This window comes from Panthera leo, chromosome F3, assembly GCF_018350215.1.
Source record: "Panthera leo isolate Ple1 chromosome F3, P.leo_Ple1_pat1.1, whole genome shotgun sequence".
NCBI lineage: Eukaryota > Metazoa > Chordata > Mammalia > Carnivora > Felidae > Panthera > Panthera leo.
Window position 1 is genome coordinate 43,142,503 of NC_056696.1, and position 27,143 is coordinate 43,169,645.

Consider the following 27,143-nt stretch of genomic DNA (forward strand, 5'->3'; position numbering starts at 1 on the left):
GGGCCGGGGAGCTGCCAGGACTCGTCCTGAGGACAGACCTTCCCTGCTTCCCTTCCCGTGAGGCAGAGAGGCTATGGGGCCTGGGGAGCAGGCAGGAGAGCATCAGGAAACACAAGCGGTCTGACCTGCTGGGGATGAACACGGCTGTTGTCCCCCACCCCCTGCCTGCCTGCCTCTGCCTGACAGGTGAGCAGCTGTGCTCCACATCTGTCTGTCCATCTGTCTCCCTCTCAGGGGCCTGGAGAGAACGGATGCTCCTGGGGGTTGGGGGGGAGGCCCTGGACCAGAAGCAGCTCCCTTACTCCAGATGTTAGTCAGCAGGGAATAGGAAGGGTGGGGCGGGAAGGAAAGTGTGCCTCTGTCTCCATCCCAATCCCCAACCCCCGCCCCACCGCTGCGTCCCTCTTGCTGCCCCCCACCTCCTCACCAGCACCCCCCCCCCAGCTCTGCCTGCCAAGCTCTGCAAATTACCACACTTGCCAATAAGTCATTAGAAACCAGAACGGCAAATGCGGGGTTGCCATGGAGACTGATACCAGGAGCCGGCAGCCCTGGGGGCCGGCCTGTGGCTCAGGTGTGCTGTGGGGAGAGCTGGGAGGGCCTCGCAGGGAGGAGATAACGTTATGCTATCGGGGTGCTGATTCCGGGCGTTGGTCACCTCCTCAGGGCCCAGCCCTGCGCCCCCGAAGAGCGTCAGGTCGACAGATGCTGCAGGGCTGCAGGAGGGCAGGTGAGCCTGGGCCTGGGGGGCCGGGCCCCTCCCTTCACAGAGCTGCACCTCTACCTGAGGAGGTGCCTGTGATCGGGCCAGTTGGGGACCGGCCCTAGGGCCCTAAGCACCCTGTGCGGAAGGCCTGGGTTTGGAAGAAACTGAGTTCAGGGAGGAGCCGAGGGCAGGATCAGCACTCGGGCAACGCTCTCCCACCTTCCGGAGCTTGGAGCTTGCTTTTGCTTCTGCCCAGTGCTTAGCACAGCACCGCGTCTTTGCAGGTGAACACACGTACGTACGTTTGTTGCAAATGGATGAGTGGACGAGGGAATGTGTGTAAGTGCCCGAGATTTCTGACAAGACGGGCGCAGGCCCTGGATCGCAGTTTGTGCGGTTCCGCTAACTCGGTGTGACCTCTGACAGAGGCCCTTCTCCGGGGCCTCAGTTTCATCGTCCGGAAAATAACCGGATTGCGTTTCGCACACAGTGTGTCTCCCACCGAGCTGTCCAGAGCGTGTGAGTTGTGAAGCGGTTCCTCTGGGGTTATGGGTCAGGAGGAGGCTGAGCCCGTGGGGCCCTGGTCCACTGGCTTTGCTCCACCTACGGCAGCCTCATATTAATTTCCTGTGGCTGCCGTAACGTATTACCACAGATTTAGTGGCTTAAAACAACACATTTATTATCTTACGGTTCAGACGGTCAGAAGTTCAAATTGGGTCTCACCGGGCTAAAATCAGAGCGTCAGCGGGTCCGTGCTCCTTCAGGAGGCTCTCGGGAGACTCAGCTTCCTTGCCTTTTCCAGCTTCTGGAGCTGCCTACATTCCTTGGCTCATGGCCCCTTCCATGTTCTCAGGATGAAGGTCTTGTCAAGTCTTTGCCCCATCTCATTGCTCTAACAATGACTTCTGCCTCCCTCTCCCACATTTAAAGGACGGTTGTGATTGACTACACGGGACCTCCCTGAGTAATTCAGGATAACCTCTTTATTTGAAGGTCAGCTGATGGCAACCTTAAGACCCTGTGCCACATAACATGGCAAATTCATAGGTTCTGGGGAGTCGTAGGTGAACACCTTTGGGAGACCATTAATCCTGCCAACCACACATATCTCATTGACCCTTGGACAACACAGAATTCAACGCACCGACGCCCCCTCCCCCACCACGCACAGTTAAAAATCCACGTATAACCTTTGACTCCCTCCAAACTCGAACACTTAACTGTTATCGTGTTGACCTTCCAGAAGCCTTTCTGCTAACGTAAAACTGTTGATTAACACATATTTCACATGCTCTATGATTACATACTGCATTCTTACAATAAAGCTAGAGGAAAGAAAATGTTAAGAAAATCAAAAGGGGGGGCGCCTGGGTGGCTCAGTAGGTTAAGCATCCGACTTCGGCTCAGGTCATGATGTCACAGTCTGTGAGTTCGAGCCCCGCGTCGGGCTCCGTGCTGACAGCTCAGAGCCTGCAGCCTGCTTCAGATTCTGTGTCTCCCTCTCTCTCTCCCCCTCTCCCGCTCGCACTCTGTCTCTCTCTCTCTCAAAAATAAATGAACATTAAAAAAATTTAAAGAAAATCAAGAGGAAGAGAGAATACACTTACAGCGTTGTGCTGTGTTTATTGACATTAAAAGTTTCTGTCATCTGTTTGTAAGATGAATCATCAGTCAGGACCTATATCAATACATAATACATGATACAAAACACTGTAGATGTGCAGATGTTATGCGTGTTACTAATGCCACATGTCAAAAATGAAAACAATGTGAAAGAGAAATTCATATTTACTTACAAAATAAAGTTTTTCCAATACATATGTTTTTTCTGATATATTTATGGGGGAAAAGAATCCATGTACAAGTTGACCTGCGTAGTTCAAACCTGTACTGTTCAAGGGATCAGCTGTACAATCGTTCTGAAGAAAAATGTACCAATTTCTATAAATGTGTGCAAGCCACATGGCCAGAAGACTCTCTCAGTTGCCAGCAGTTTTAAAGTGTTAGGACTTGGATGCTTTTTTCTCCCTGGGGGATCCCCGCAAGCAAGTTCAGAGGAGGTCTGTCGACTGCCCTGAGGGTGAATGTTGGCAGACTTGGGCTGTCCTGCTGGGGTGTGCAGAGACCTGGGTCTCCGTGTCCACCGGAAAAGGAGTATCCGGGAAGGAAAACAGGAGGGACGTTTCGGGGAACCCACCTGCCTCAATTCTCTCCTCGCCATTCCATAGGCGCCCATATATTCAGACTAGTCTGCAGTCCTCTGCTCCTATTTTTATGTCCGGGTAAGGTCAGATAGAACCGTGTGTGCATGCGTGTCCGCACATGCACGCAAATAGTCTCTCCCATCAGACTGAAAAGTTCCCTGAGGCCGTGACCTTGTTCTTCTTTGCTCCCCATTACCCACCTCCCTCTCTTGGCGCTACACCTGGTCCAGGAGGTATACCGGTTTAATAGTCGTAAAGTTGAGATGGCGTCCTTGCTTCCCACACCTTGACCTTCAATACTGTCTGTCTTCTTCCTAGATTTGTCCAGAGAAGTCCCCAGATTTTTTATAACAAACTCTGGAAACGGTACCCGAGTTCAGAAAGCATACGTCTTACAATCTTCCTACTAGCACCCTTCCGGGCCCAGAATGAAATACTCCAGCATTTGGAGGTGGGACAGGCTTTGACGGCCCCTGGGGGACACGGTGGCCTCTCATTCTCCTCCCTTGCAGCACGGCCTCTGTTCTTATGTCTGCAAGGCACCCTCTGCTGACCGTCCGGGACCCAGTGGGGCTAAACAACAAAACTCTTATGAGAAAGGTGCCCTGGGTATTAATCACAGCCCTGGTGTTTTAAGATTTTATGCAAATTCCTCACCCTCTCTCAGCCTTATTTTTTCCCTTGGTACAAGCCGACAGCTCATTCTCGTTGTTCCCTCTGTCATATGTCCCAGGGGGTGCTGGAAAAGAAATGTGATGTGGTAGGGAGAGCTATTCTTTGGAGGAGTGGCGCTGGGGAAATTGAGGAGAAGAGGAACTCACATTTATCCAGCTTCTGCTTTGTGGAGGGCACTTTACATAGATTAGCTCGTTTAACACGGCGGTTGAGATCCAGGGCTCTGGAGTCAGAAAGGTTTGGGGCTGAATTCTGGCTCTGACATCTCCTGGCTGTGTTACTTTAACGTTTCCCAGCTCGGTCTCCTCAACTGCAAAATGGGGGGAAATAATACGTAACCCACGGCGCTCTGTGGATGAAATGAGCTGAAGGCAGTAGAGTTTTCGGCTCTCCCCAAGCACCCGACGAGGTTAGCTCTTGGTATTAACGACCCTATGAAGTGGGCGTTATTGACCCAGATTTATGGAGGCTCAGACAGGTTAAGTCAAATGTCCAAGGGCCTGCGGTTAGGGAGGGACTCTAACCCAGCTCTGGCTGATCCCGGCTCCTCTGGACGGTGAGGCACGAGGAGCCTTGGGTTCAGGCCTGCATCTTCCAGGTCATTGTGCCAGGAGCCTCTGGGGCAGCGCTGGTGGGCTCTCCCCCTTCCCCGGGCTGCCTACGGCCCAGAGGAGGGGGAGAAGGCTGCTGAACAGACCGCTTTGCCCATGGGACCCTTGGCTCCTGCTCTTTGCCCTGCCGCCCCGGGGAATGGGGGGCGGGGGGAGTGGGGCAGAGGGTCCGCCTGTGTCTCCAGTACGCAAGGGCACTACCAACGGATCCCACTCCACTCCAGGGCAAACTCTCTGCACACATCGGGAGTGAGCCCAAACTGCCGAGACCCAGGCAGCCTCTCTCCACGGTGAGGGCAGACGCCCCTCACGGGCGAACGTTTGCTCCTTTTGGCTCAACTTGACTTCCAGTTCATCCTAACTGAAACTAACTGGAATGTTCTAGGAGTAACCCATCAAACAGGAGCCCAGGCGGTGAGAGGAAAGAAGCAAAGAAGCCAGCTGCAGGCTGGGTGAAAAAATGGAGTTCGATGGGGCAGGGGTGGAGAGACTGGGGGCGGTTGGGGGGGGGGGTGTTGGGAGGAGGCTGGCGGATCGTGGCAGACCAGGAGAGCGCAGATGTATGAGAACCGCTGGAGAGCTGGAAACGGGACCTTCTCAAAGCAAGAGGGCTTCACGGGACCGCGATGCTGGCCCTCCGTAGGAGAGGGCAAGAGCCGTGCGGCCCGGTTTTCATTCTCCGGAAGGCTGCTCTCCTGTCCCGGGATGGTGGGGAAAGGCCTGTACCGGGGACCAAGCTGCCTGGGGGAGCTTCTATCCTGGCTGCGCCCCACCCTGCTTGGCCCCCCCTTCTCCCCCTCCCGCTCCCCAGCTGTAAGTTCCCCACAGGACGGCCCCCCCCCCCCCCCCCCCGCAGAGCCACAGCCTACCCCCTTTTCCAGGCCCAAGTCAGCCGCACCTCCTGGAGGAAGCGTCCCCTATACCCTCCCACACACAGCTCACACTTCTGATAACATTTATAGTCGAAATCACACAGTTTAGCACTTGGTTTTAAATAACTGTCTGGTATTATTCCCTTGTTATTTCTTGTGAGTGTAAGTTTTGCCTCCCCAGCTGACTGGTAGGTTTCTTTAACAGTAAAGACTGCGTCTTTTGTTTCTTTACATTCTACACCCCACCCCCCCGCCTCCCCGCCCTGCCCCACACCACAGCCCACACTGCTCGGGAGACAGTACCCACGAAAAAGGGACTTAGTGGGTAAGTTCTGATGGACTGACTAGCTTGGCTTCGATGGCTGGACAACCTCCTGACTAGCCACCCAGTGAAATGCTGAAATGGATGGCTGAAACCTCAGGTTTTAAAAGACTGGGTCATGTCACCCCTGCCCTAAACCCTGCAAAGCCTCCCCATCTTGGTCTGAGGAAAGAAGAAACTGTTCGTTCCACCCCCAGGGCTCTCTGAGGTCTGGCCTCCTAATGTCGCCCAAACCCACCAGGCACGGCCCTACCTCTGAGCCCCGCACCTGCTGTTCCCTCTGCCTGGCGTGACCTTCCCATCTTGCTTCCACTTCCTCTTTACTCACATTCTCAGCAAGGTCACCTCGGGCCCGCGATGTACAAAATTACGAACTCTCCTCTTCCTAACGCAGACTCTCCTACCCCGCCTCCTTCCTTCTTTCCTTCCTCCCTCCCTTCCTTCCTTCCTTCTTTTCTTTTTTCAGCACTTGCCACTCTCAAACATACAATTCTTTTTACCATATTCCCCAGACCATAAAGTATAAGCTCCTCAAGGGCAGAGATCCCTGGTTGCTCACTGTTGCCTGTACTCCCAGAGCCTGGGATAACTACTTGCTGAATGAAGAGACCCCAGTCCCACCCTGCGTCTGAGATGGCTCAGGCACAGTTGTGCTCAGAGATGGACGACGGGCAGGAAAATTCTGGATGTCCCCTCTTGAAGTGGGATTCCAGCATTCTACTCCTGGACTAACTCTGGCGAAGCACCTTCTGAAGTTCAGAGGCCTGAAGCTGTGTGAGCTTCATCCCACCGGGAGGTCTGTCCGGAAGTAGAAGATGGGCCAGGGGCTGCCAGGCAAGGCCAAGTGCCTCCCCTCCCTTTATGCACAGCTTTTAAATTTCTAGCTTGCCCACCAGCTGCCCCTCTGGGGTCTCTCTCTCCTGGACATCCCACCTCTGCCCTCCCAGGCCAAAGAGAGACGTTTCATCACCTGCCTTTGAATGTTCACTTTATAGAGGAACATAACCTTTCCTGCTTTCTTCTCTCTTCCCCTCTTTTCTTTAAAAAAGAAAGGGTCAGGTAAGACAGACCCACTTTTCCTGGGGGACCCATGCTGGCTGTCTAACACTGTTGCCCCTCCTTACATGTGTTTTTTTTCCTGAAGGATCCGCCTTGTGAGATGTTTGTAAAGATGAGTGATTGTACTTGTTCCTCCCAAGACACATGAGCCTCCCTACTTAGAGGCACCCTGCTGGTATTTCCAAACCATCCCCACCTAATCTGGGGTCTGCACCCCACCCTCACATCTCCCAGAAGTCACCCTCATATTGGTTCCCACTCCTGTGGCCGTGAGGACCGGCTGTTAGGGTCCCCCTTCCCTAAGGCCACTGGCTCCGTGTGGCCTGGAGGCACTTAGCTGAAACAGAGAGAACCAATGTTGGCTCTCAAAGAGCTGTGACCTACAGAGGCAAGAAAAGAGAAGACCCTCTCTGAAGGTCCCCCAAAGGGGACAGGCAGTTCCTAGCTTGGACAGGATTTGGGAGCTTCTCACCCTAGGGAGGGAGGGGAATGGGCTAGATGCCCCCTGAGAACCTTCCGGGACCAAAGGGCACTGGATTCTGAGAGTGGATAAGGGGCAGGAGCCCTCGGGTCAGAGAGAACTCCTTTGTTTTATCTAGCTCTTTGTCCTTGAGCAAGTTACTGAACCTGAGTCTTGGTTTCCTTGAGTTTAGAGACGGGCGTGCCTGGGTGGCTCTGTCGGTTGAGCGTCGGACTTCAGCTCAGGTCGTGGTTGAGCGTCGGACTTCAGCTCAGGTCGTGACCTTGTGTTTCGTGAGTTCGAGCCCCTCACAGGGCTCGCTACTGTCAGGGCAGAGCCTGCTTTGGATCCTCTGTCCCACCCCACCCCCCTGCCCCTCCCTCCTCTCAAAAATAAAGAAACATTTAAAAAGTAAATAAATAAATAGAGACAATAAAAGAACCTACCTAATGGGGGTGTTTTGGAGGATTTAGTAGGATAACGTAGGTAAAGCCCTTGGCACGGTGCCTGGCACACAGTAAGTGCTCAAGAAATGCTGGTTGCTGTCATTAGTGTGCCATTTCAGTATGAGAGGTAGAGGCTGGGAAACAGTCGTCACCCCAGGAGCCCTCTGCCTTCTCTGCTCTTCATCTCAGGACGCCAAGTCCATCGAATGCTGATCAGCAGGGAAAGTGTGGGTGGAAGAAATGTACAGAGAGAAACAGAATTCTAAACCAAACCTGGTTCAGCTCACCCGCTAAAAGGCAGCTCCCTCAGGCCATCTGAACATCTGAGGGACCATGGTCCTGAGACCAGTCCCAGCAGGGATGCGCCAGATCCCTTGCCCAAAGGCCAACAGTTCTAGGCTGAAATGTGTGGGGCTGTTCTGGGCAACCTGCCAGCTTGGGAGCTCAGCTCTGAGCCCTGGAAACAAAGAGGCTAAGGAGGGACACGTCCAAGGTGTTCCTGATATCCATAGGAGGCGACACGCATACAGCACGACACCTTTTCATACCCACCTCCGGGGTCCCAGATGCCCTCGGCACCACGGTCCCCAGACCCACCACCTGTGCCTGGTGGACTCAAGCCTTGCCCCAAATGTCACGTCCTCTGAGAACCATTTCCTGACCTGCGGGCAGAGACGGCCACCGCTTTAACTGCCCGTCCCTGTGTTATAGCACTGGCATCATTATTGCTAGGACTGACCGCCCACTTCAGCACACAGCACTTCCTGTGCCCCGCCCTGTTCTGACCCATTACATGTACCACTCATTTAACCACCATGACAACTCTATGAAGTAGGTGCTATGATTATCCTGTTTATATATGAGAAAACCGAGGCGCAGAGAGGTTAGATGACATGCCCAGTGTCACCCAGCTAGAAGCGGGGGAGCCTGGATTTGAGCCCCAGCCGGGCGGCTCCAGACTCTACAGTCTTCCTGTGAATTCCTGGAAGGCGGGGGTGACATCTAATTCGTCTCCGTCCCTAGCACCCAGCGCAGGTACTGTGGTAGGCGCTTAGAAAAGATGGGCTGACTGCATAAGCAAATGCCTGCTTCAGGCTAAGCTGGTGAATATTCCAGCCTCTGAGCTGCAGGACAGAGAAAGCGAGCCCCTCAGGGAAGTGTAAGATAAAGGCACATCCCCCCCCCCCCCCTTCTCCTTCTCTTAGCATTCCCACCGCAGCCTTGTCTGTCCTGTCTGCTTCTGTCTTATCGTTTGCCTTCTGTTTTTTTGTTTCTTAGTTTATCTTCTGCCTTTGTGCTTCTCCTCGTTTGTTCCTTGGTCACTCTCTCCCTGTCCTGCCCCATCCAGCCCCCACTCACTGTTCTTCCCAGTAGCTCTTGCATGCTTCAAAGCCGCCTCTCCCCATTCTTGGCGTTGGAGCCCAGGCTGGCCCAAGGAGGCTGAGAGCCCAGTGATATTGACTCATTACCCTGGCTGTGCACCAAGCCTCTACACCTTGACCCTGAATGAAAACAGCAACTTCCCATCAATTCTACCTGGATGCAGAGTGGGGGTGCAGGTGTGGGGGGGTGGTTAGTTGCCTACCTACAGCTAGTCACGGATCTGTATGGGACAAGGAAGATCCACTGCTCTCCCTGCCTCCTCGCTCAGGGTCCCAACTCCTCCAAACAGTCTCGCCTGATCACTTGAGACAGTTTATTCATGCAACCATTCAGCGAATCCTTATATATTCGAATACTCTTACTGAGAAGAGGAGGCATGCTTCTGAAAAACTTGGTTACGATGTAACTTCGGATAACTGTGCAAGTGACCGGATGTCACAGACATCATAAAGACCAAAGGAACTGCAGACAATCAGTGATTTTAAAAGAGACCTATATGACCTGGGGCCAGTGGTTTATTCTCTGTGGTCCTCAATATCCTAGCTATGAAGAAGGGGATGATAATCTAGACCTTAGAAGGTCAGGAGCATTGAATGGGATAGTTTTTGTAAAGGTCCTGATGGATTGGTGCTTGGTATATGCCAAATAACACGTTTGGTTCTTTCTCCCTTCTAGGTCTAAAACAGTGGCCTTCTCCTCCACCTCTCAGATAAATGGTGAGATACGAACGGGCCCAGCCTTTCAGATCAGAAGTGTCTTAAGGACAGGATGACCCTGGTCTGTAAGCTTTGTGGTAAATGGTAGGTTGTGGAGACGGGCCTCTCATGCTAGAGGTCACCCACTCACTGTGATGATGACAATTCACTAGAATTGTCTCCCTCCCCCCCCCCCCCGCCCCTTTCCCCCAAGCAGTGGGTCTTTGAAAAAGCCTGGTGGATGCAGAACTAATCAGGTGGGAAGTCCAAATACAAGTTCGGTTCTGCCCTGAGACATGGAGGTTTGTCGAAAGTGTATTTATTTATTTTAAGAGTGGCAGAGACAGCATGAGCAGGGAAGGGGCAGAGAGAGGAAGAGAGACAGAATCCCAAGCAGGCTCCGCACTGTCAGTGTAGAACCTGATGCGGGGCTCGAACTCCCAAACCGTGAGATCATGACCTGAGTCAAAACCAAGAGTCAGACACTTAACTGAGCCACCAGAGACCTCGACGTAGAGGTTTGTTTCATTGCTGTATCCTCAGCTCTTAAAATAGTACCAGGTACATAGTAGGTGCTCAACAAATTATTGAATCATTTATTTTTTAAAGCAATGGATTTTCTTTTTCTTTCAAATAAAAAGATGGGGGGGGGGTTAGAAGGGCAAATGGTAGGGTTACAGGGGGCATGCCAGGGAAATGCAGCTGCCTGGCCTGCCAGCCGTGGCTCCTCCTCTGCAAAAGGAATACAGCAAAGTCAACAGTGCATGTGTCCCCCCCTTCAGGATGTTGGGGAGCGCACATGCCTGCCTTGTGGTTTATGCTGCAGTTTTCAGAAGAGAAGGGGGGCAAAGGTGGAGACAGAGATCAGGGATAGAGGGAGGGAGAGGTCCTGGAGAGCAGGGGGACAGAAAGGGAGACAGGGGGATGGAGATGCGGGTAGAGGAAAGAGAGTGAAGGGGAGGAGAGAAAGAGGAGGAGGGAGGGAGGCACAGGGAGAAAGAATGGAAGTAGGGAGCAAGTGTGGACAGTTACAGAGGAAGCCTGCTGTCTCAGCAGACCCCTGGTTCCCACTGCCTCTGCCGTATCTTTCCGGTTAGGCTGTGCCAGCGAGTGGGTCGATTTGGGGATGCTCTTAATACCGGGTGTCCACCAGGCCCCTGGCAGGGCACTGAGGCCTGAGTTCCATCCCTTCCAGATAATGAGGTCCCATCCAGGTCCGGAGGGACCCCCTAGGCAGGAAGGAGGAGACTCAGTGTGAGCCAGCCCAGGGGCAGGAAAAGGGCCTGGAAGGCTCAGACCCCTAGCTGTGCCCTTCTCTTTCCACCTTCCCCACATAAGGGCACCTGGCCAGCCGAGAAAGTGGGTCAGGCCACCTACATCGGACTTTTTTCTAACAACAACAGGGCCCACAGGCAAGGGGGGCCTCAGTGCCCTATACACGGCCCTTGATCACCCCATGCCCAGTGGTCTTTGCTGGTGGGACCTTTAAGAAGGAGGGGGCAGTGGGAACGGATCCTGACTTTCTCACTCAGGAAGAAGACATGGGGCGGGGGGGCCCAGGGCCCATCCCAGGCTGGCAGGGAAGAGGGAGTCTGCTGTTGGTCCGGGTGCATGGAAAGACCCAAATCTCAGTGATGGGGACAGAGCTGGTGGGGAGCCACTTCTCTTCCTCTGACCTGGGGCAGATGTTCTGTCTACGACCCCACCACCTGGGGGCCTCAAGCTGCGGCCCCACCGTCCATCGCTGGCCACTGAATGCTGTGTCCGGCCCACCCCCTCCGACCCTGCCAGTCGTCCAATTAGAAGCTGCGTTGGCTCCAACAGATGGGAGCTGCGGCAGCCTGAGGAAGAGAGCACAAAGCCCAGCTGACATTTTCCTTCCTGCTCCTTCGGCGGGGGAGGAAGAACAGGGACATAGGGGGAGCACAGCAATACCCCTAGGGCCCACCCCCAGTGCCCAGGTCTCCTGCACCTCTTTCGTTTCTCAGCTCAGCCCTGAATGGAGGTCAGTCCCCCCATCTTCCCCCCCACGCAACCAGCGGCTCCTCGCTGGCTGGGCATCAGAGCCTGCGCCGCCCTTCGCCTGCAGGACACACGGACCACCTGTGGCTGGCCAACCCCTCCTGTCTCCTGGGTGCTGCGGTGAGCCCAGAGCTGTCCTTCCGATTCCGCTTCCCACTCCCAGAGCCCCCAGGCTGGGCCCAAGCCCGGCCCATCCCCCACCGCAAATGTCCCATCCCAGGCTGCGGACAGACCCCTGCCTGCCCGGGAGAAGCCTGGCTCCTGGTTCCAGATACTTCGAACAGACACACCAAGGCCACCTTGTCCCTCCGCACGGACACCCGAGCTCCAAGGAAGGGGAAGTCCCCGCGGCCCCGGAGAGCTTCCACCCCGCCAGTCGGCCCCTGTCCCGCCTTCCCTATCCCCTCGGCCACCGCTCCGCTCCCCGACATCTCCGGGCGCCGCTCTGCCACGCAACAGTTTGGGGCGGCCCGGGCCTCCCCGGGGGCGATGAAGGCCCCCCTGGGGGATCAAGGCCCAGCCGCTCCCTCCCCCGCCGCTTCGGGTGCTGCCCGCGCGGTCGGCCGCCTTCTTCACATTCTCGAGCCCCGCTTCCGTCTGCCCCGGCGGCCGCCTCCCTCCCCGAGTCCCCAGCCGGCGTCCCCGCGGCCCGCCCCTCCCCCAGCCCCCGCCCGGCCCGGCCCGGCGGGGAAACCGGGCGGCGGGGACCCGGGCCCGGCGATCCCCCGCCGCGTCCCCCGCCGCCACGCCGACGGTCCCCCCCCGCCCCCCCCCCCCCGCGCCGCCCGGGGCTCAACCCGGGGCCGCACACTCACCCGCGGGCGCCGTCCGGGCTCCCGGGGCCGCCGTCCGCCGCCCGCGCCGCCGCGCCCCGTTCGGCTCCGGCTTCGGCCCGGGCTGGGCTGGGGGAGGCCGGGGCGCGCCCTCCCTCCGCGCCGCCGCCGCCACAGGCCGGGCAGGGTCGCGGGCGCCTTCCCCGCCGCGGAGTTGTCCGGGGAGCGGTCCTGGGCCCGAGCCGGGCGAGCGCGGTGGCAGGCTCGCCGTCCTTGCCGCCCCCGCCCGCACCGTCCGCGCCCCGGGCTCCGCGCCGCCCTGCGCGTCGTGGCCGGAGGCTGGCGGGCGACAGGCGGGCGCTCCCTCCGCGCCGCGCGGCCGCAAGTGCACAGAGCAGGCCCTCGCGCGCCCCGGCCCCGCCGCGCGCCCCTCCTCCCGGCTTCGCGCTCAACCTGCTCGCCCGCTTCGCCGCCGCTCCCCCAACCTCCGCGGCCCGCTCCGGTCGCCTCCTCCCCGTCTGCAAGCCACGCCACCCCCCACCCCCCTCCAGTCCCGCTGCCAGTTTAACTCCTGAGTGGCCAGAGGCCCCCTCTCCCTAACGCACACGCACACCCGGGAGGGAGGAGTAGGGTGGGGCCGATGTTAAGGCTGGAGTCTCTGGGGCCGGTGGTGGTCTCGTGCCTTTGGACGCTAGGCTTGGCTGGAAGAAGGGGACGCGGCGCTTGGATCTGAGGGGGAAAGGGGTGGCTCTTCTGACACTGCCTCAGCCTCTTGCAAAGGCCAGGAGGACAGAAGGGAAATTCGGCAGCTTTTAGAGGACAGGTGCATCTCACGGGCATAGCGCTCCGAAGGCCACATTTTTTACTACCCTCCCGAAGTTAACAGCGGACTAAGGAATGCAGTGGTGGGTAAGAACGCGTTCCTGGGCACAGGCACCTCTCATGCTAAAGAATGAAGTGAGATACCTGTCCCCTCCCCCCCCTCCCCCACCAGTTCTCATGCCCTTCCAGAGCTGGGCAGTTCTGGCATTCTGGAAGACCCCATCATGACCCTAAGTGAAGGATGTCAATCTACATAGGTGTGAGGCAGGAACTGGCAAGTCCCCTCAGGGGCTCGGCTTTGGGGGATGCCCATTCTGGGGACTGTGCTATGAGCACTGGGAAAAGGAGAGCAGGGCTGATCCATGCTGCAGGTGGGTGCTGGGCTGCTGCCTGGTGCCTTAGAAAAGCTGGATCACTACCACTGAAATCGGGGCTTAGGAGAGTGGGCCTCTTGCTGGAACCAACCGCTTAAGGCCCTTGCCCTGGTGGGGCCTTCAGCCTGGATCACTCAGAATGCACACAAGCTCAGCTCCATGATGGGTTTTGACCAGAGTGTACAGAACACATCATAGGGGGGTGGGTGAGGGGGACCCCAAGGTATAGGGAGTCCTGCCAGAAGTGACAGCCATCCAGTCTGCCTTCCTTCATTCAGGGCTTGAGCGAGCTCAATGCCTCCTGTGAGCTGAGCTCCGGATGGAACATTGACAGAGCTTTCTGGTTCTGTCTTAGATTCCAAGGGCACAGCCAGTGGTAACTCCATGCCTGGAGGCTTTGATAAAGTCTGCTTGAAGGTCTGTGTGTTCTGTAAACACGGAGCGGGTTCTCACCTTCGTATATCCAATGAGCACATATTACATTCCCATTATACCTCCTAAACCACCCCCATGCCTCCACCCTCCACCCCTGCTGTGGGGCATAATGGTCTCAAGGAGCTTAGGAGGACGAGTTGGAGGTATATGAAACAAATTTTAACATCTCAAGGCAATGCAAGTGTCATAGAAATACAGAATGAGAAAGCCATTATTGGCTAGGATTATTCACAGAGGGTTTTATCGGGGAGTTGAGACTCAAGGTGAGTCCGGATGGCGGGGCAAGATTTGAAGTGGCAGAGAAAACGGGGACCAGCAAAGGCAGGAAAGTGGAGCCAGGCAGAGTAGAATGCATTGTGTGGAGGGTAGGTGGCAAGAGGCGATTTATAGAGCTACTATTAGATGCCAGGCCTGTTCACATATTTCTCTCATTTTCCCCTCCCCATTTAACAGACAGGAGAATGGAGCCTCAGGGGAAGGTCTACAGGCAGAATTTGAACCCTCTTCTTGAAACACACGCTGCCCCGGCTGTAGCACCATCTCGGAGATCCGCATGCAGAGTGGGGGCAGCTGATGAACCTGAATTGCCAGGCTGAGCAGTGCATTTGGGACGAAAGAGGCAGGGAGATGGGAGACCAGTGAGGAGGCCAGTGGCGAGTGGTTGGGAGGGAGCCGTGAGCATGGACAGTAAAGACCATGGGCCTTTGTCAGGAAGATCTGGCAGAACTCTGACGCTGAGTCAGAGTCATTGAGTCAAGAGGTGAAGACCTGACTCCAGACTTTTGAGCATGAGTGTTTGGGTCCCATGGCAATTCAGCAGGGCCACCTCACCCTCCGGAGGGCCAGTGTCAGTGTATTCACAGATTGATCGTGAAAAGGAGATGTTACCTGCCCTTTACCCTCTCAGTGGCCTGAGCGCTCAATCCCGCGTCCACCCCTCCCACCCCCCGAAATATCTGTCACGTGTGTTTCAGCTCCCAACCAGACCGTGTGCCTCTGGGGGACTGAGACTGTCCTGTACAGTGTCAAGTCAGGACTAGTACCTTAAAGTAGACGCTCAGTAACTGATTACTGAGAATAGATAGGGTGGGGGGCACCTGGGTGGCTCAGTCGGTTAAGCGCCCCACTTCAGCTCAGGTCACCATCTCACGGTTTGTGAGTTCGAGCCCCCCATCGGGCTCCTGCAGAGCCCGCTTCGGATCCCCTGCCCCCCCCCCTCTCTCTGCTCCTCCCCCATTCGTGCTCTCTCTCTGTCTCTTTCCAAAATAAATAAACATTAAAAAAAAAAAAAAAAAAAAGAAAGAGGAATAGATAGGGTGAAAGCAAGGAACGTTTGCCAAGTGGCTGGGTCCTGAGCAACAGACCCTGTGAGACACATGGTGAGTAAAGCAGAGATTGAGGCAACGTTCTCCTGAGTTGACTCTAAATTTCATGGAGTCAGTGGGACCGAGGCAAGAGCACAGGTTTTGAAGCCAGAGGTTTGAAACTATTTATCACTTCCTTTGTGTCGCTTCCGGAAAAATGCTTAACCTCTCTGAGCTCTAATTCTTTCCCGTGTCACAATGCTAATTCAAGTAATAGCAGTTGATGCTTGGTGAATACCAACACGTAAGCCACGAGGCTAGGCGCATTTGTGCATTAGCTCATTGAAAATTTCACCACCCCGAGGACTCTGGAGCCAGGGGGAAACACACATTTCGCGTTTGCATAACTCGTAGTGATAGAGCGGAGCTCGAAACCCAGGGCGATCGGACGGCGAAGTCCAAACGCCGAACTGCTACCCGGCAACATTTCTTCAAGATGGGGGTAGCAATGAGGGTACTAAGTCATCCTCCTAGGACTGTTGTGAGATGTAACAGGGGTTACACGTGCCTGGCAGGGAGCACACCTCGGTAAATGGCAGTGTCTCTCTCTCTCTCTCTCAACCGGGCTCCCATGGTGGCCACGCTGAGCCAGACGCTTTGCTGGGAAAAGATGGGGACTCTGTTCCGACATTTGGAAGCTCTTAGGTAATTACTCCCGAGGATTTAATGGCCCTGTTACTGACCTTGCGCCCTGTAAGTTTAATCTCTAAGCTTAGCCATGCATAACTCCCTGCCAGGAAGGCTGGGGCTCTGTGACACCAGTGTCTCTGAAGAAGGATGCTGTGCACACGCCTCTGCAAGCGATCCTCGGTTCATCTCCCTGGGCTCTTAAAGTAGGGGTCAGACACTGAGCTGGGTGGCATGGGGGCGGTGAGGACTGGAGGGCTCCTCCTGGAGCCTGGCAGATGAGCCGAGTCAGGGCAGGAAGGCTGGTGATGTGATGCACCTCCTTCAGTGGGAGCTCTGCTTCTGTAGACAGCCTCTGCCCAGCCCCCACCTCAGGAGACCCTGGGCGGGGCCTTTGGAGTCCCAGAGGCCTGTTGCCCCACCAGCGGCCCGAGTAGGGAGAGAGTGTGGCTCAGAGCAGCAGCCCTTAGGCTTAAGCTTCACCTACAGCATGTGTGCAAATGCAGACCCACTGGTCCTCCTCGGAGTCTGATTCTGCAGTTCTTGAAATCTGCATTTTGGCAAGCTCTCCGGGTGATTCTGATTCAGGTCAGTGGAGGAGCCCTGTTTTGGGACACACAGGCCGGAGGTGCCCGTTGCTTTCTGACCGCTCCCTGCTTGAGCTCAGCAAGTATAGAGCCCTGTTCTGGCTGTTGGGAAACAGTTGAAAGGGGAGCAGAGGGTCTCTACCAGAAGCAGGTTCTTGGGGAAGCTGATGAAGCTTAAACTTTAGGGTTGCTCACCTGTGGGATGACGGGGGGGGGGGGGGCGGGCAATGAAAGCTGGGAGTTGTAGAGTGTTCTAGGTGGGGAGAGGAGGCCATTTTGCAAATAGGAAGCATTTTTATGTAAGCATTTCTGGTCCACTGAATGAAGAGATATCAGTAGAAAGGGATCTGAGTTTCCCAGGCTTGTGTACTTTGCTGTGATCTCTCTAGTTCTAAAGAAATATCACCATTAGACTGAATTTTGTATTTGTTCTTTTTCTTGAGAGGCCCCCACGAACCCTGGCTCCTCCCTGGCCCCTGCCTTCAGGGAGCTCCCAGGATCCACAGATACCCTTGGAACACAGAAAACCAGAAGGGCAGGAGGACAATGCAGATGGCAGAGCTGTGTGGAACAGCAGGGATTCCACAGATTCCTGGAAAAGGCACTGCAGGTAAAAATGATGGAGGTTGAATCTGTTTTTGCCCAGAAACAATGTGATAATGGAAATTACATTCCTCATCAAGGTCCCGGTGCCCAACTTTTTATAGGAATAAGTATAAATACCATAAACACCATATTTAATCAACTGTAAATGATACACTTGTGCTCAGTAAAATTGCATCCGAGTATACAAAACAGCTAAACTGGGCAATATGGTAACCAAATCCCATTCTGTTTAATTTAACGTATACAAAAGATCCCCAGGAGAATTGTTATTTTGGGGGGCAGGAGGGAGCGGTGGAGAGGATCAGAGAGACTCCCCCTTCCCTCCATATGGAACCTGTAAGGCAGGAGGGAGACTCTCAGAGGTCCGAAGCTGAGGGACAGGGTTTTGTACCCCCCTTCCCCCCACCCGCACCTCTGAAAAGAGACCAACCAGGCAGCATCATCTGGGCGCACCTGGCTGATTCTGAAGTGCATGTGTGTGAGTCAAGGACCGCCCACACACACACCATGTGTGGGAGACATTTAAGAGGGCTTGGGGTGCTTGAAGTTGGATGAGGGTGATCTGGAATGATCTTTCTGGAGGAGTACATTTTTGAGAAGATACTTGAAGGCAGGAGCGGGAAATGGTTAGGTATCCTGAGAGGTTAGCATCAGGGAGGTCCAACACATTTTCATCTGACTTTTTTTTTTTAAACATTTATTTATTTTTGAGACAGAGACGGAATGCAAGTGAGTTAGGGGCAGAGAGAGAGAGAGAGAGAGAGAGAGAGAGAGAGAGAGAATGAGAGAGAGACAGAGTCCGAAGCAGGCTTCAGGCTCTGAACTGTCAGCACAGAACCCGACGCAAGGCCCGAACTCACGAGCTGTGGGATCATGACCTGAGCTGAAGTTGGATCCTCGACTGACTGAGCTACCCAGGCGCCCCCATTTTCATTTGACTTTTGACCCACGTCACCATGACCCACGGGCTGTCAGAAGACTTTGTATCTAAGCGTTCATTTCCCACCTCCTGTCCAGTTCAGTGGTTTTCAAACTACAGGTGGGGACCCATTAGCGGGTTACAATGAGAACGTGTTAAAAAAAATTTTTTTTTAATGTTTATTTACTTTTGACAGAGAGAGAGACAGAGTATGAGCGGGGGAGGGGCAGAGAGCGAGGGAGACACAGAATCCGAAGCAGGCTCCAGGCTCTGAGCTGTCAGCACAGAGCCTGACGCGGGGCTCAAACTCATGAGCGGTGAGATCGTCACCTGAGCCGAAGTCAGATGCTCAACCGACTGAGCCACCCAGGCACCCCATACGAACTAGTTTTAAAAAAATGAAATGGGATAGGAAGGAATGTCTTTCATTAATACTTTTGTTCATTTCATGTTAAGCGTATGTGTGTACCGAGTTATGGCATTCAGTGTATTTCTTACCATGGGTCTTTATCAAATCTTGGCTTTTTCGTCCCAAAGCCTGCAAATAAGATACACGTGGGGTATCTCACGTGTTAAGAATAAAGTATTCACTCAAATCCAGCCTTTTTACTTGGCATTACTTCTGTTGTCTTCTTTTCCAATCAGACTCTATTCATTTCTGAACATTTCATTTCAGAAGTGGTTCACAGGGCAAAGAAACTGGGACTCCATGTATCTGAATCCTGTCCTTTTCTCTTTGTACTGTCTCTGACCCCTCTCTTTTCCTTCTTATTTTCTCACAGAGAAGGAAGTCTTTATGGTTTTACTTCCAATATTTGGACTAATTCCAGCATAGATCTTAGAGCTCACAGGGCTCTCCAAAAATCATTCCTAAGGTCTGTCCCAGCAGCCAGCACCTGGGTCTATTTTTGCTTTCTAAACTCATGCCTCTGAAGCTGTGTGTGCAAAAGAACCACCTGGGGAACTGATTAAAACGTATTTCCTGGATCTCACCTAGTAGGGCTGAAGTGGGGCTCCTGAACTGCATTTTTTAGAGCTCCCCAAGTGGGTCTAAGGATCACCCTTTGAAGAATGCTATTAATAAACCATGGAGAAAATTCCACTTCTTCCAGAAGCTTTCTCCCATCACTCCTGATTCTGATCCCTCCACTGTTTCCCTTCCGCAGGAATAGTCTTGGTTTATGCCACTTTATGTTTATTTCCAATCATTTGCACCTTGTCTGAGAAGTTACTCGGTACTTGTACCGAGAAGTACCCCAACTTCCCGATTAAATTATAAACTCCCCCAAGGAACTGATCAATCATTACTGTTTTCCCAGAGTGCCCAGTAAGACCTTGCTCCTGGCAGACTTCCCTTATCAGAATCCTCCCATATATCCTCCCTGCCCTTCCCGGCCCTTGGCCTCTGGGTGGGGGTCCCCACCTAGCAGTTTTTAGGCCAGCGGTAAGTGTCTGAGTTGTTCCCTGGATCAAGCAGCACTATTGATTGGGTGATTTCGGCTCTGTCTGACTTTGTCCTTTTCATCTCACCTCTATGGGTTTAGGGAGAAGTGAATTGGTAAAAACTAATGAGTCCAGATGACCCCCTTGGGATTGTAGCTTCATCACCTACTGTTATATCCTTCGGGTCTAGAAACACATCGAACAGCAAGGGCAGAAGACTGAACAGCTTTCTAGAACTAGAACGAGGCAAGCTGGCGCCTAGGGTGCAAAATTTAGGGAAGCACGCACTCTCAGGAGCTGACCTTGCACTTGCAGGGTCCCGAGAGTGGGTACCTTTACACATTTTGGCTCTGGGTGCTTCCCCGCCTCACCTTAGTCCCAGCCCTGCAAGGCGGCCTAAAGCGAGCTCCCTGGGCCCTAAGTGCTGACTGCCAGGCCTTACAATGGACCCAGGGAGAAAGATTAAGCGGTTCTTCAGGCGGAGGTCAGGTTGGTCCATTTTCCTGTCCCGAGGAGCCTTCCTGCGTGATAGCAGCTTGGGTAAAATTGACACTGAGCTCCTGATTCTGGGCCGTGAGTGTTCGCTGTGATGTCTCACTTAGTCCTTATGAGGCCCTCGGAGGCTGGGCTCCCGGCGAGGAGCCGGCCCAGATTCTCTGGTGGAAGTCCACTGGATTTGTTTGGTTTTATTTTGCCTTTCTTTTCCCTCCATATCCCCCCCCTGCCTCTCCTGGAAAAGAGATCCCACACTCCCCAGGCACCACTTGTCAAAGGGTTTAACATGTTCACTTTCAGAAATTTCATCCTTATGTTTTATCCTTACAGCCCCTTCTGCCACGAATCACGTTTCTTCCCGTCTGACCCCCGAGGCGATGATGAACAGCCTGTCACTGGGCACCAGCCTCTGTGTGTGGGGACCCCGGGGCCTTTTGGTTCATGAAGTCTCTTTTGTGTGCTTTTCTTCAGGCACTATAAACTCCTCTCCTTTGCTGGGGTTTTCTTTTCTTTTCTGGAAGAAGAAAAATTAGAAGGAGAGGAAAAAGAGAAGCGGGAGGAAGAAGAGAGCTGAGGAAATAAAGTCATGGCATGTGTCCCTGAGCTGAGGGGGACTGATCTTCCTGAAGGGGAGACGTGAGGAGGCGGCCCCCGAAATACCGGGCTCCTTGCAGGCAAGGACTCGTGGCAGAGAATCCAGGAGCTTGGGCCACTTCCGTGGGCTTTTGTACAAGTAGCTCCCAGTCCAAATCCCTTCACAGACCCCAGGCTCCTGCCTCTGTTGGGTGGCTTTCACCCTGGATGCCTTGGTCACAGAGGAGTGGAATTTTCAGCCTCCAGATGGCAGGACAGAACCCTCAGGGCTGGGGTCAGGCCCCCAGCTCCTGTCCTTCTCCTCCCCCTTGCAATGTCAGAGATGGTGTCCCCACACACTGAGTTGGGTGGCTGGAGTGGATGACTAATGCACGTCATTTTCAAGATGCTCTCTCTGCACAGGAAAAGTACATTCAGATCCAGGTTTTAATTGTGTGTGATTTTAGCTGAGATGGCGTTAATTTATTTCCTTTGCTACTTCAGCGGCTTTTCCTCTTTCATCGCGGTGAAATTATCTGGAATGTATCTTTTTTTTTTCTTAAGGGCCAAGAGAAGAAGCTGATCTGGCTCCTTTTCCACTGATTGAGGTTTACAACATTCTAGGGGCTGCCAGACGATGTTTAGGGGGTGCCTCGGGTCGGAGACCCTATCGTCTCCCACTACCCGCTCTCCCCCTGCCAACTGCCGGATTTCCCGAAGGGAACGCTGGGCGTGTGGGGCCTGTACCATCCAGGCAGACCCTCTGACCAATTCACCAACAGAGTGGATTTTTCAGTCAGGGCTGAGTCCAGTCAGTTTCTAGCACGAGAACGCCTTTCTTCCTTGGACAACCTTAGAGAAAAGGGGGAACAGCTTGACATTGACAAAAGGTTTCTTGGAGGAAAGAGACTGTTAATCAAAGAAAGATGGGGCAGGAGGCGCCTAAGGCCCCCGACTGGTGCTGCAAAGCTCCCGCTTTCTAACTTTGGTTGAGAGAGGGTCTTTCGTGTAAGAAGGTGGGTAGGGCCAGCGTGGGGATGAAAACCCCCTGGTACAACGCTGGGGGTGTGGTTTTTTTTTTTTTTTTCCGCTCGCACTCTCTTTGTGATGAGCATAAAAATAGCACACACACCTTCAGAGATTCTGCTGTGTCTTGTCCCAGAACTTTGCCCTCTTTGAGAATTATCATTTTTCTGCGTCTCTGCTCTAGCTAAAACCATTTTATTAAGCCTGACTTACTCTAGTTTTTTACTATAAAAGTAAAACGATGGTTATTTTCCAAATGTAGAATTATAGTGTCATTTCGAACATGCCTTTCAATCTCTATTGAAGTTCCAAACCGGAGGTTAAACTTCCCTGCACCTCCCTATTGGAGAATCACCGAATCATTGCCCAGATATCTAGTACAGGAAGTCAGAAGAGCATTGACTATGCCAACCTGGGACCATCCTAGGACATTTTTGTCTCTTGTCCTTTTCCCCATCCTGTGAAATCAGTGTCTTCCTTGGTCATTCTGGCACATAGTAGGAAATTCAAGAAGTATCTGTTGCATGAGTCTTATAGTATTAAATTATTATCTAGTGGGGCGCCTGGGTGGCTCAGTCAGTTGAGCGTCCGACTTCAGCTCAGGCCAAGATCTCGAAGTTGGTGAGTTTGAGCCCTGTGTCGGGCTCTGTGCTGACAGCTCGGAGCCTGGAGCCTGCTTCAGATTCTGTGTCTCCCTCTCTTGGCCCCTCCCTCCCTCTCTCTCTCTCTCTCTCAAAAAAATAAATAAACATTAAAAAAAAATTATGTTCTAGTGCTTGGCACAGTATACGGGTGCCTGACAAGGTGTCCAGTGAGTGTTAGCCATTGTTCCTCATCTGCATGTTCTAGAATCTGCCCTTTTCAGAAGCTCCAGCTGGTGGAGATGTTCATTTTCTTCGTGCCTGCCCTGGGACAGCCCTCAACATCCTCTTGTTCTGCAGGACTTAGGTTTTGCCTCTAGATGCTTGCTGCTTGTTCAGATACCAGATTCTTTTAGGAATAGTCAGAAGCCTAGCACAGTGCTATGCACATAGTAGGACCTCAGCTAATGTCTGTTGAGAGAGACAGTGAATGGTCCAGGGGCCTCCACCTGAGAGCCTCTGTGATCAGGAGTGGCTGCGTCTGGACCACACAACTCCTTGGCGAACAATTAAGCTCTCTGATTGTGCTCTTTGTGTACAGGGCCCTGACTTACCAGCACGTGATTATGGCTTGAAAATCATTCTGGTCAACCCATTATTCTAGCATGGTTAAGGGGGTTGTTGGAGGCCGGTATCACTCTGCTGCTCACAATCTGTTTCTGAGTTCTCCCTGGATTGCTTTGCATAGCTTTGGAGCTCAGATAGCTCTTCCTTCCAGTTGCCTGTGGCCATTTCCTGGTGGGTCCCCGGCAACCTTCGTCTTTTTAGGGCAGTAAGTATACGTTCCCTTCCCAGCCTGCTCTTCCCGATGCGTCTCTGTCCATTTGCCCCCAGCTGCTGTTTCTTAAAAACTAAGCATATACTTACTATATGATCCTGTACTCCCTTAGCTAGGCATGTGTCCCAGTGAAATAAAAACTTATGTCCACTTAAAATCTTGTACAGAAACGCCCATAGTCGTTTTATTTGTAATAGCCCTGAATTGGAAACAGCCCAAATGTCCTTCACTGGGTGAATGACCAGACAAACTGTGGTCCATCCTTCCACAGAATAAGACCCGGCAACAAAAAAAGGGAACGAACTCTTGATACATGAAGCAATCTGGATGGATCTCAAGGGCATTCTGTTGAGTGAAAAAAGCCAATTTCAAAAGGTCACATACTGCATGATTCCATTTATATGACATTCTCAAAGTGATAGAATTATACAGATGGAGAACACATTAGTGGTTGCCAGAGTTTGGGGTGGTTAAAAAAGAGAAGCGGAGTATGGTGGGATTATAAAGGGATAGCACCAGGGACCTCTGTTCCCGTGTCTTGATTATGGTGGTGGTTACAGGAAGGGACACATATGATAAAATTGCCTAGAACCACATACATGTGCGCGCATATGAGTGCATGTGAAACCTTTGAAATCTGCATGAGGTCTGTGGATGGTACCAGTGTTCATTTCCTGGTTTTTGTTTTTGTTACAAAAAAAAAAGCAGCTGCAGATTTTGTTACCACTCTGTGTCAACCCCGGGTCTCCCTTTGATCTCGGGCCTGACGCTCAGGGTAGGTTTGGAAGGGCCAGATCCTCTTGGCGTTCTCAAATATTAGGAACGTAGCTGAAATACTTTAGTTCCCCTTCTAACCTACAATGAAGCCATTTTCCCAGAATCACTATAATCTCATCTGGGAGCTCTATGTATTTCCAGCCTATGCCTCCTCTTGGGGTATTGTATTCTAAGTGGATTATCTACCCTGTGCAGTAGGACTATAAACTTATTTTGTTTATTTGATTATCCTAAGCCTAATCAGCTTCACCTTCAAGTTTAAGGAGGATCCTGAATTCAATTACCCCAGGACTTGCAGGTATACGGTTGCTTTATTTCGGGGCCAACTCTCTGAACTCATGATGTGCTCCTGGTGATCTGAGGCTCCACTCTGCAGTCGTCATGGGATACTTAGGGCTCCCTGGCCTAGGGGGTGTCCAGGATGGGGGGGGGGGGGTTCTGAAAGAACCATGATGGTGAGGAGCCTGCTCCGGATTCTCTCTCTCCCTCTCTCTCTCTCTGCCCCTCCTCCCACTCTTGCATCCACATACTCTCTCTCTTTCGAAAATAAATGAATAAACTTAAAAAAATCATTCCATGTTTGTGTCCCTCATGTTTCAGCTTAGACAGCATTTGCCATAGAAAACCTTGCCTGGCCGCACAATAACGGATGGAGCGCCCTCCTCTGGATCCCCTGGCCCCTACGCTTGTCTACCTGAATATTTCCACGTCGTCTAGTTGGTCTTGCCAACTAGACTGAGTTATTTGAGAGCAGTGTCCACACTTTTCATCTCCCTATGCCCAGGGTTTAGCACAATGCCTGGCAGATAGTAGGTGCTCGAGAAAGATTTATTGAATGGATGAATGAATAAAGAAATGAACGAGTGAATGAAAAGATGATACAAAAGGGTGGGACTTGATGTGCCCTCTCCATACTGGAGACTAGTCCTGCCTCTGGAGCTTTGTATATTCCATTTCTACCTTCCAGAATGTCTGTCCCTACTTATCCCTACCATCCTTCAAGGCCTATCTGGAATCCTGCCTCTTCTGTGAAGCCTTCCCTGATTATTCCAACCCACTGTGATCCCTCCTGGGTCAGAACTCACATGGGAATTATTGGGCATTGATTTGGGCTGTCATTTTCTTTTCATATTTGTGTCCTTTCTCCCCAAACTCTAAGTTCCTAGAGGGCAAGGGTTTCACCTTATTTTCTTCCTATCCCCGGGGTACTTTGTAAACCTCAGGGGATCACTAAATGAGTCTGGCCTGAGAGTCAGAGGAACTGCATATGAGGCAGAGGGGCCAGGGGTGCCACTGGCAGGACCGCAGGGTGGGACGTTCGTTAGTGCTTTGCCTCCTCACCCCCACCCCAGTACCCAGGCAACCTTGGGCAAGTTATTCATTTTCTTGGGGTGTCATTTTCTTCAACTATACTAAAAGGCCAAAGTGCTTCCTCCAGAGGGTGGGTGGGAGAAAGCACGTGTGGAGTCCCACAGTCACGTTAAGTTGCCATTACTCTTATTCCTTCTTCTGCTTGACTTTTGCTCCTACACGCTACCATCTGCTGAATTCATTCTGTTGTCCTGCCCTGCACCTCATCTTACTCTGACCTTTATGAGAACTCTGTAAGCAACGCATTGGTTCTCCTTGTTTGAAACACAAATAGACCAAGGTTCAGACATATCGGGTAACTTTTCAAAGGTCACACAGCTAGAAAAATGGCAGAACTGGGACTCAAGCCCTGGTCCATCTGATTCCAGATCTATATATCTTACGATACAATTCTAGCCCTTGCCCTGCCACTGGCTTGCTCTGTGATCTTTCCCAGCTTCCTTACAATGAGGTGGTCAGGCTAGGTGGCCTTTGACTTTACCCCTGACTCTCATGCTGGGACTTTCTCCCCAACTGTGAGCTCGTCAAGGGCAGAGATGAGAAATCAGTCAAGGTTCCCTCCCCGGTGTCTCCCATTGTTCCCACATAGAGGAGGCCCACACTGCTTGTTAGACTAGCTGAGCGATAGACTAGCTGAGCTTTGGGGGTGAGTGGAAAGGAGGATGCTGGTTAAGAGTGAGGGGTATGAGGGCGCCTGGGTGGCTCAGTCAGTTAAGCGACCGACTTCGGCTCAGGTCTGTGGGTTCAAGCCCCGCGTCAGGCTCTGTGCTGACAGTTTGGAGCCTGGACCCTGCTTCAGATTCTGTGTCTCTCCCTCTCTCTGCCCCTCCCCTGCTGGTGCTCTCTCTCTCTCTCAAAGATAATAAATAAATGTTAAAAAAAAAAGTTATTAAAAAAAAGAGTGAGGGGTGTGATGGATGGAGATGGGAACCAAGTGCAGTCGAACCAGCGGAGGGAGACTGGCCTGGGCAAGAGGGAGAAGCAGGAGGTCTGTCTCCTTCTGGTCGGTCTGTGTCTGGGTTAAAGAATGCGGACAGCAGCGTCGCTTAGGGTGGCACTTCTACCGGAGGGATTTCTGAATGGGTCTATAGGTGAGCTTGTGGTTCGGGTGGCGGTGAGAGAGGGTGGTCTTGACTCAGAGCTGTGGCTGGAGCTGGTTATCTGTGCGGAACCAGAGCAAACAGGATTCAGCAACTGAGTTGCCATGACCTACCCAGCTTTCCACGGCTTGAAATCGCTGTGGGCCCTCCTCCAGCCAGGAAACTCAGCCTTTGAAGCTCAGCTCTGTGACACGCTCCTGGACGCCCCGGGAGAGGCGGTCCCTCCTCTCCGTGCTCCTGTGCGCGATTAACGAGAGGCCTTGACATCTCTTCGTTGACCTGCAGAAGAGACCGTCTGAGGCCCTCAACGTCTAACCAAACACTTGATGTGTTCGAGGCCCCCCAGAGAGGAGAGGCTGTCAGAAATAACCAGCTCCCCCTACCTTCCTCTCCGGAGTCCAGTGGGAGGGTCCAGAGTGGGACCAACTCCTCCCCGGGGGCCCCCTTACATCCACCCGTTGGCTGCCTCCTTCGTGTGCTCTTGCCCGCGTTCCCTCCCCGAATCATGTTGCTTCCTTTCTCACATACATATCCACCGCCTTCCTGCCCCGGGCCCTGCCCAGAAGTGACAAGAAGGGGGCCCCAGAGCTGTCATCATTTCATAGAAGACACAATCCCTCACAAGGGAACAGCAACATACAATCGAGGGCTAATCTGGGGGCCGTCTGTTATGGACCACGAGGGCGTGGGCAGGCACAGCGATGGCTGGGCTGTCCCCTGGGGATAGCACGCGGCTGCGGGGTGATGACATTATCACCCCCTTCTTTCTGCCAGACATCATCCTTGGCCCCAGTCCCCTCGGCACCAGGGAGTAGCTGGCCAGGTAGCCGCATAAAGGGCCGGGGAGCAGTTTCCACATATGCTCAGCCAGGAGGCAGCGAGGTTTGGGCCTGTCCTCGTTTCTCCGCGGGGGGCTGGGGAGCCCTCACTGAGGTGCTCTGTGCAGCCGTGAGCCAGCTCTGGTTTCCCTGCCC

The 27,143-nt window shown here is 53.2% G+C and overlaps 1 protein-coding gene across 1 annotated transcript in view; it reads right to left on the bottom strand.

Annotated features, from left to right (window-relative positions):
- Positions 1-12,353, bottom strand: part of LRRN2 (leucine rich repeat neuronal 2) — a 60,956-nt gene extending 48,603 nt beyond the window's left edge. Inside the window, exons 1-2 of the mRNA XM_042924874.1 lie at positions 12,274-12,353; positions 3,735-3,898 (exon numbers count right to left, since the gene is read on the bottom strand). The gene's annotated coding sequence lies outside the window, so the exon portion shown is untranslated. The remainder of the gene's footprint in view (positions 1-3,734; positions 3,899-12,273) is intronic.
- Positions 12,354-27,143: the final 14,790 nt, after the last annotated feature.